The sequence below is a fragment of the Eptesicus fuscus genome, chromosome 3, assembly GCF_027574615.1.
Source record: "Eptesicus fuscus isolate TK198812 chromosome 3, DD_ASM_mEF_20220401, whole genome shotgun sequence".
In the NCBI taxonomy this organism is placed as follows: Eukaryota; Metazoa; Chordata; class Mammalia; order Chiroptera; family Vespertilionidae; genus Eptesicus; species Eptesicus fuscus.
Window position 1 is genome coordinate 5,532,719 of NC_072475.1, and position 9,787 is coordinate 5,542,505.

A 9,787-nucleotide genomic window follows, 5' to 3' on the forward strand; every position below is an offset into this window, starting at 1 on the left:
GATGAGGCCCTGGTGAAGTATCTCATTGGGCATTTACAGGGAGACGTTCATGTTTATCTGCCCCCTTATCAGCTGCTCTCACGTCCTCAGATGACTCAGATGTGGATGATGCGTTGTAGGCGGTGTAGGTCACATACCACACACACTGTGATGAAGCTGGAAATGGGTAATGTGTTCCTTGTTTTGCTTTGTTTTGTTTTGTTTTGTTTTGTTTTGTTAGTCCTCACCAGAGGGTATTTTTTTCCCATTGATTTTTAGGCCGAGTGGAAGGGAGGGGGAGAAACAGAGAGAGAGGAACATCGATGTGACAGAGACACATCGATTGGTAGCTTCCCGCATGCGCCCCAGCCAGGGTTGGGGATCGATCCTGCAACCGAGGTACATGCCCCTGGCCAGAATCAAACCTGCGACCCTTCAGTCCCAGGGCTGACACGCTATCCACTGAGCTATACTGGCCAGGGCAGGGGAATGTGTTCTTTAGTAAATAAAGGAGAAAACCCAAAGAAGCTAGCATTACCTCTCTTAGCTTCACTATTCAGGTGGTAGTTTACAGAATCACAGTGTTCAGGAATCAAGCACTTTTTTTAAAAATTGAAAGCAGTTCTTTAACATCATCAAATAGTAATTTAGTACTAGACTTTCTGTCATCGTCTTGTTATTTTTTTTTTATAGTTAGCTCTTTGTTTGTTTGTTTGTTTTTGGTTTAGGACCTAATCTGGGTTCATACATTGTATTTGATTACATTATCTCTTAAGTCTCCTTTATTTTATTTTACAATTACAGTTGGTATATAATATGATATTAGTTTCAGGTGTACAAGATAGTAGTTCAACACTTACATACCTTATGAAGTGATCACCCCAAAGTGAGCACCATCTGGCACCACACTTATTACAGTATTATAATATGTTGTATTTCACACCCTTGTGACTATTTCTATACCTGGCAAGTTCACCTTCCTTAAACCCTTTCACCTTTTTCTCCCATCCCCAGGAATCAAGCATTTTCCAAGAAGCAAAACAGATGTTTGTAAAAACAAAATCACATCTTCTTGGTAGTCTTGGCCTATTATGCATTTGCCCCATTTAAAGTGAATATACATGTTGTTACTAAGAATAAAAGATGGAAATTGCCGCCTTTTCCAAATACGTGGTTTCCATGTAGGTCTTCTCAGGGCCTTTATATTTCACTGAGAGGTGGGGCTGCTGTTGGAACTCTGCACTAGTTGGTGCAGGGTTCCATAATGTTTGTAATTGACAGCTGCTCTGAGCACCCCTCATGCCCTACCATGCTATTGCCAAATAGAATTTGACTTTCAAAATGTGTGAAGATTTCAGTGAATTCCTTCAAGTTACTAAGTCATCCTGTTAATGTTTCTTATTGCTCAACACTCCTGCTTGCTGGCCCATTAAGTCTATATATAAGCTGATTTAGAAAATATTTTATGATCTTAAATCCCATTAGGGTCCTCCCATGCACCCCCTCCTATGAATCAGGAGTTAATGCAAGGGGTATTTGCTGGCACATAGGGCTTTGGGAGGTACCCTGCCCATTCTGATTGGTTGGTGCCCATACAATGTCTATTCTGATTGGTTGGTGCCCATACAATGTCTATTCTGGTTGGTTGGTGTCCACACACTATCTTTTCTGATTGCATGGTGTTCATACCTTACTGGTTGTCAAATAGTTTGAATATAAGCATGGTTCAAAGGATCCTGAAAAAAAAAATGCCATCTCTTCTAAGACTATATGCCTAAAGTGAGGGGGCTGGCTGCCTATTTTTGTTGGAGTAGAACTGAAATGCAAAATTTTAAAAACACATTCCCATTTTGCTTTTCCACGGGGCCATTTTACGGGGAAAATTGCCAATGCACCTGCTTGTAAAACAAGACTCTTGTTTATTACACTAATTCTTTACTCCCTGGCAGCGTGATTCTGTCTCCCACCACCGTCCTTGAATGCATACAAATCAAGGAGAAAGATGAGAAGGCTCAGGAACCCTGTGGGCTGAGCTGTTCATTGTGTGATCTTCACATTCTTCACTTAATAATTTTCTCTCCTTCAACCACCACAGAACTCAGATTCCAGGACAAGGCAGACATCATGTCCCTTGCGCCTTTTGTAACCTTTACAGAATCTAACATTCTGTAGGTATTCAGGAAGTATTGGTATTAAATAGGTCAAAAATTGAGAAAGACAGTATATTGAATTATCACAAATATTTGCCATCTGCAGGTTCTAAGTATTGTATTTCTGTGGTTATTTTAGGAGTTGGGGAGGGGTTGCATGTAGAATATAATTGAACTTCAAATTCTGAATTGGGGAGTACAATGCCAGATGATTTTCGTAGAAATTTCTCCAAGTTAGTATGTGCTTATTGAGTCACTCCCAAAATGTTTTCACGTTGATCAGACTGTGGGAGGTTTACCCGTGTCAGCAATGAACAGGTTTTATAGCAGCTTATTCCAGGAGCAAGTTTCTCAAGTTTTCATTTCACAAGAGGTAGATAAGTTATTTGAATAAAATTATCAAGAGCTGCAGTATCCAATAGCATGTGGCTTTTCATAGTTAAAGTATTTGAAGTTAAATAAAATGCAAGATTCACTTCCTCAGTTGTACTGGCCACAAGTCAAGTGTTTAATAGCCACATTGGCTATCGGCTACTGTATTGGACCGTGCAGATTACAGCTTCCATAGCTGCGGACAGTTCTATTGACCGTGCTGACCAAGAGCCGGCTACTTGACAATGACCTTCATGTGTCCAGGACCGGCTTTTACACAAACACGCCATCCGTGCTTTCTCTTGGTGTTACGTCTGTGCATTTGCCAGTTTCTATTTAGGATCCTGCAAATCCCAAGGCAGCTCCCAACTGAAAATGGGGTTTTGCTGATGTGGAAAATTCAACTCTCACTTCTGTAATGCAGAGAGCTGACACGGGCTCAGGGGCACGGGGTGAGCGGAGTCAGTCCCTCCCAAGGTCATGGCTAAGGGTGTTTCTCAGAAAGATAGCTATGGCTCACCGATGATGAATGGCAGATGAGGCTGCTGTTATTTATTTATTTTTAAAATATTTTTTATTGATTTCAGAGAGAAAGAGAGAGGGAGAATGATTGATCGGCTGCCTCCTGCATGCCCCCTACTGGGGATCGAGCCTGAAACCAGGTCAATGTGCCCTGACCGGGAATCACACCGTGACCTCCTGGTTCATAGGTCGACTCTCAACCACTGAGCCATACCAGCTGGGTGAGGCTGTTGTTACTTAAACAAACATCCCTCAAAACCCTTTGTCATGAAATCCTAGCTTGGTAGACCACACCTGCCCATCCTCCTTGGGGTCTTGGACCTGGTTACTCTGCCAGATTCCGAGCCTGCCCTGCACGCTCAGGGATCTCCCATAGTTTACCTAGAGGAGGACTTCGTGGCAATGTCAATACAGCGAAGATAATTGGAGATCTTGAATAAAATCACTTCCTTTGTTCTGTGTGGCCCTGACCTTGGAAAACCATTGGGGCATTGAAGTGCGGTTGCCAGTTTCTAGGAGTTGGATGACCTACAAGGTGAATGGATGCTGCAGAACATGCAGGAGGCTCTGGGTCAGTGTGCAATCTGCCACCAAAGTGCTTGTGATGTCCGTGGGGAAACACTCCATCCTGCATGAAGAGGGAGGTAGACATCTCTGTGGAACAGCGAAGGACAAGAAGACTTCAGAGACCAGAGAAATGAGGCAAGACAGTAAGGAAGGAGGGTGCTGGGGGCAGGAGTAATAGACAGGATAGGGTGGATGGGTGGTCCAGCAGGCCTAGGCAGGACCCGTGGGCCTGAGGAGCTGTTACCATCCACCAACTGATGGGCGGGGAGAGGGGCTAGACTTGTATGGAGAGGGTTGCCGACAGCTACAGGGCCTTGGGTGGAGGGACACAGTCAAGCCCTGGAAACCTGGCAGGGAGGGAGTTGGAGTGACACAGACTCTGGCCTCCCAGCCCAGCCCCCAGCCCCTCCTCATGCCTCCCATTCACCATGCCCACCCAGAGCCAGAGGCCAGGTTGCCCATATGGATGGAGGAGGGTGGAGCATGGATGTGGAGGGAGGGGCAGGCAGGAGATGCCCTGCTAGGAGGAGCTGGCAAAGTTTAGGAAACAGAAATCGAGGGGTGAAGACGGTTGTACAGTCCCGAAGAGATGGTTTGCCTAACAGCGTTCCACTTTTTCTCTCCTTAGGGATGAATCCATTTCCCTGGGATGCTAGCTGGAGAAAAGGCTGCATTGAATCTGAGTTGGTCATGACTTCGATGACACATGAGTAGAACAAAGGGATTGGATGGTGGACCCCTAAAATCCCTTCTGGCACTTACCTTTGTTGAGATGTTCACACACACACACACACACACACGCACACACGCACACGCGCGCACACACCCCTGCCTGCTCATCTGAGATGGCCCAGCTGTTCGGCTGAGGCAGCCCCGGGAGGGAGCGCGCTCCTCTGCAGGCGGTAAATATTTAATTCTCACCCAGCACAGACTGTGAATCATGCCAGGGCTACGGCCTCAGGGGTGGGGGTGGAACTCACCAAACTCCTGAAGCTCCAACTCCCACCCCTCAGCCCGACCTGGACAAATGCAGAGATGGAGGGGCAGGCTGGGTCCTGAGCTGCCAGCCACCCCGCAATTGTCTTTCCCCTTTGGTTGGGTGCGTGGTGTTATTTCTAAACATGCAAGGAGTTCTGAGCCCTCAGCTGGTGGAAGGCTGGTGAGAATTATTGCCCCCCTGGCTGCGGGCTGAGACACTGCTGCCCACCCTCATGATCGTACCAGGTGAACCAAGCAGATCATCTAGAAGATTCCAGTAAACCTGTGGGGGGGAAGTGGAGCTCGGAATGAATTGATCGAGTTTCTTTTCAGAAACCTGAAGAATGTATGATATTTCATAGGGTAACACTTTGGGAACAACTGGTAATATGATGCTTTAATTTCATGGCTAATAAAGTCTGAGGCAGTTCAAATAATAGCAAATCATCACCTAAATCAAAAACTAATTTAGAAAATTACAGCTGATTTAGCTTTCATTTTTTCCCCTCAAAAAGTGCAAATTGGACTGGATTCGGTGAAATGGAGGCAAGCCGAAGGCTGGGATTGTGGCGGTAGCAGGCGGTGGGAGAATTCGCCCATGCCTCTGTGTCCTCACAGTTGCAGGGTGTGTGTGTGTGTGTGTGTGCATGTGTGTGTGTGTGCATGTATGTGCATTTGGTGTGTATGTGTGCACGTGTGTGTGTGTGTGTGTGTGTGTGTGTGTGTGTAAAGAACAAGGGGAGGGAGAGACACTTGTTTCGTGTCTACCACAGGGGTCAGCAAACAGTAGCCCATGAGAGCCCAATCCAGCCTGCTGCCTGGTTTTATGTGGCCCACGAGCTAAGAATGGTTCTCCCATTTCTAAGTGGCTGGAATACAATCAAAAGAAGCATGTTTTATGACGTGAAAATGTTATGAAATTCAGACTTCAGGGTCCACAAGTGAAGTTTTATTGGAACCCAGCTGAGAGTGACATCTTGCTTGTGGCAACGTTCCTGCCACACAACAGAGCCGAGCGGCTGAGACAGAGGCTGCGTGACCCTCAGCGCCTGAACCGCGTACTCGCTGGCCCTTTCCCGAAGAAGCGTGGCGACTCCTCCTCTCCTTTCCATCACCCGTAGTGCATGGGGTGGCGTTTTTGTCTTGAGATGGAGCTATAGAGGTGAGTGATGCTGTCTATGAATTTCATTTCAGAATAGTAAGATGGGCAGAGAGAAATGGTTGTTACTCTAATCAGTGTTGCATCTGAAAGGGTCAGAGACTTGAGTCTACCTGCCTGTGAATGTCCCTTTAGCTTTAGAATACCCCTGCATTCCCCCAGTCCTCAGTCACATTTCATTTCTTAAAGGGGTTTGGCCAAGGGAAGAGAGGGATCGGAAATTATCATGCTTAGGTATCCGTTACTTCTCTTTCCACCTGTTGGCCCTCTTAACCGGATGTTTGTGTATTTCCTGAAAACCTTTGAGCAGTGGAGGACGATCAGCGGCCTCAGAGCTCCCTGGTCATCAGGGGGCTGTGCTGGCCACCGTCTTGTTTGCAAAAGGCGTTTTTGCTGGTGCTGAGTTTGATGCAGCACTCAAAACTGGACATGGGTCCACTTGGGCCTGGGATGTAGGAAGCGAGAAAGAATGTCACTCGGACTTTCATGAGAAAAAGCTAGAGAAACCACCAAATCAATAGCTTTTCCTGAACCCATCAGTCAGAGAGCTAAGCTCATGGGCAATCAAGTAGGAGAGACCCCCCCACCCCCCAGAAAAGGTGGGACATAAGCATTGTGGCAGGACAGGAGGTCACCTCTGCCATAAAAGTGTGGCAAAGAAGTCAGCTAGAATTTTAACTAATTGTCACAGGCCTGGAAATTGACACTCGCTCACACATTCTCTTCTATGGACCTCTATGTGGGGTACAAATTAGGATCCGTCAGACATCTTGTCAAATTCAGTGGACACTGTGCTTTCTTCAGCGTGCCCTATCCGTTGGTGGCATTTGATACAACTGGTCACTTCCTCCTGCAATCCTTCCTTGGGATTCCATGAAGCTCCATCCTCCCCCTCCTACTCCACTACCTTCTCTTTCTTTTTTTTTTTCTTTTTGTCTTTTAAAAAAATTCTCCTCTTCTTATGATGTCTAAATGTCAGTTCATTCTGGACAGAGGTTTTGATTCTCTTCTCTGTCTACAGTCTCCCTGAGCGGTTTCACATTTTCACTCATGGCTTTAAAAACCAGGCTTACGCTGACGGTTTCATGCTTTTATATTCACCCTTGACCTCCCTCCTAAACTCCAGACTTGTTATCCAATTCCCTTAGCATCTTATTTGGATGTTGACTAGACACCTCAAATCTACATATCAATCCTAGGCTTCTCCCCAAACCCACTGCTTGCCAGGTCAGTACATTATCTTGTTGGCAATATCCTTCAAATACATCTGGAGGCCACCTATCGTCACCACCTCTGTGGTTGGCAGAAAAATGCCTCCCTCCTCAAAGGTGTCCACGATCGAATCTCCAGAAACATGTCCCTTTACCTGGCTACAGGGCCTGTGCAGATTTGGTTAAGGTTACAGATTCTAGATCATGTAGGGGACCCAATCTAATAATGAGCTCTTTGTGGAAGAGGAAGGCAGAAAGACAGACCAGAGAGATGACGTGAGAAGAACTCCCACTATTGCTCGCTTTGAGGGTGAAGAAGAGCGGTCAGGGGCCAAGGAATGTGCACCTGCAGAAGCTGGAAACAGCCCTCATGTCACCGCCTACAAGAAAACCGGGATGCTGTCCTGCAGCCACAGGGAAGTGAATCCCAACAGTTAAAATGAACAGGAAGTAGGTTCTTCCTGAGGGCCTCCAGAGAGACCTGTAGGCCTGCCCAAACCTTAGTTTTGACATCACCAGATGGTTCTGGGTTTCTGACCTGCAGACTGGAAACTAATAAATGACTGTTGTTTTAAGGCTCTGAGTTTGTGCTAACATTTCACGGCAGCAATGGAAACGGAGATGCCCTCCATGGCTAGCACCCTGTCAAAGGCGCCATCCTCTCTGACCGGCAATGGTCTCCTAATTGCATCTACTCCAAAAAAAAACCCAAGTAACATTTTATAATAACAATCAGATCATGCCATTCTCCTGCCCTGAAGCCTCTAAAAGCTTCTCAACCCATTAAAAAAAAAAATCCAGTTCCTTTATTGTGGCCCACAGTCTCTGCATGACGTTCATGTAACTATGAATTCTCCCCTGCTCCTCTCTCATGTTGCTCCAACCACAATGGTCTTCTTGCAATTTCTAGAGCGTGCCAGGCTCATCCCGACCTTGGAGCTTGTATCCTTGCTGTACCCTTTCCCTGGAATCCTGGCTCTTTCCCCAGATACTTACTGGGTTTCTCCCTCGTTTCGTTCACATCAGTGCTAACATGGCACCTCCAGGGGCAGGACCTCCATGATGGCTGTATTTGTAATCATTCCATTTCCCACACTTGGCACCTCTGTTCCTTCACTGCTGTCTTATTCTTGACTGCATTTATTAGTATTTGAAATGAATACTATAGACACATTCCTTTGCCAGTTTATTGTCTGTCTCTGCCACTTCATGAGGACCCTAAAGCTTGTCTTGCGTGTTGCTGTTTGGTGGTTGCTGGCTGGAACAGCCCCTGGTATATGACAGCGGTTCAATATCATTTTGTTGAATGAGTGAGGAAAGGGCAGAATGTGGTGAGAGTATCTAAGTCTACAATTCAACGAACCCATCTCTTCCACACCTCAGGTGCTTGGAGAGGGGAATGGAGAGAGATGTTCTCAATTTTCTATGTGATTAATTCTTTATCAGACAGATACACACATCAGTGGGTTCCTGGGGTGAAGGGTCTCTGTGGGGCCATGGGAGGCGGTGATGCTGGATTGGGCTGACACCTGAAACACATCCCAGTGCAGCAGAACTAGAGTTCAAGGGGGAGCATCTGATGGGGATGGTCAGCTGCCACCACAGGGCTCAGAGGGGCCAGAGGTCATGGCATCTTGCCTGCTCCCTTGGTTTTCTGCTGAACCCACAGAGTTTTTGGGTATCATGATGGCTGAAGAAGGTGTTTCCTCCTCCCACTTACAGAATGGGCTGGTATCACGCTGCCACAGCCTGCAGGTTAGGTCACCAAGCACGACCTTCCAATTAAGAGCTTGCATCTCTCATTTCTCCTGACATCGCTGAACTGCCGGGACATCAGGGCATGTGATGTTTAAAAGCTACTTAGGGAAGGTGGGGGAGGGAGGGTGGGTCAACAAAGATCTTGTACGCATACGAAGTGGACTAGAGGAGGTCAATGGGGGAAAAGGGAGACATATGTAATACTTTCAATAATAAAGATTTAAAAATTAAAAAATAAAGAAAGAGCTCCTCCCTTTGAACAAAAAGGGAAGCTACTATTCACAGAACAACTCCTTCATCTGGAAAAGATATTCCAGCCTGTCTGTCCTTCAGTCTACACACCCAAGAAAACCCTCCATCTGACCATCCCCCTGCCTCCCACTAGCTCCAGGACCCAGCGGGCACAGCAGGACTCAAGCCTCCATCACCTCCTGTGTCTACACCATGAGTTTTCTTGTAGTTTTTACCAAACTTCTTTTAATATGACTTAAAATAGAAATTTACATTTATTTATTTATTTATTTATTTATTTATTTATTTATTTATTTATTTAAAAAAATGGTTAATCTGTCCTGGTCATGATCCCCTGCTGGCCCCCTCTTCCTGATGGAGTGCACGCTGACTTTGGTATTTCTACCTGTAGCAATCTACAGCGTGGGTGTCATGTGGAGCCGCACACGAGACATGCCTTGTGATGATAATGCTGCGTCATAGCATTTACCGGAGCTTACTATGTGCCAGGCCCCTGCTAAGAGCCGCCCTTTGTATGCACAGCGCCCCCCTCCCCTGTTCTCTTTTCAGCTCAGTCCAGCTCTGTCCCCGACACAGCAGGGAAGTGGCTGGTGCCAAGGGCACTGATGACCGCCAGCCACCTCGCCAAGGTCCGGGAGCGCCACACGGACTCTCTCATTGGTCCTCTAGGCAGCGTTGACCGAGTAGAGTAGACCACTTCCTTCTTCAGAAGCACTTTTTTTCTTTGACTTCCATGTCGCTTCATTCTCTTGATTTCCCTCCTCCCTCAAACGGCCTTCTCCGTTACTTGTTTTTACCAGGTCATGTGCTGAAGAACACACGGTGCTGGGCCTTCTCTC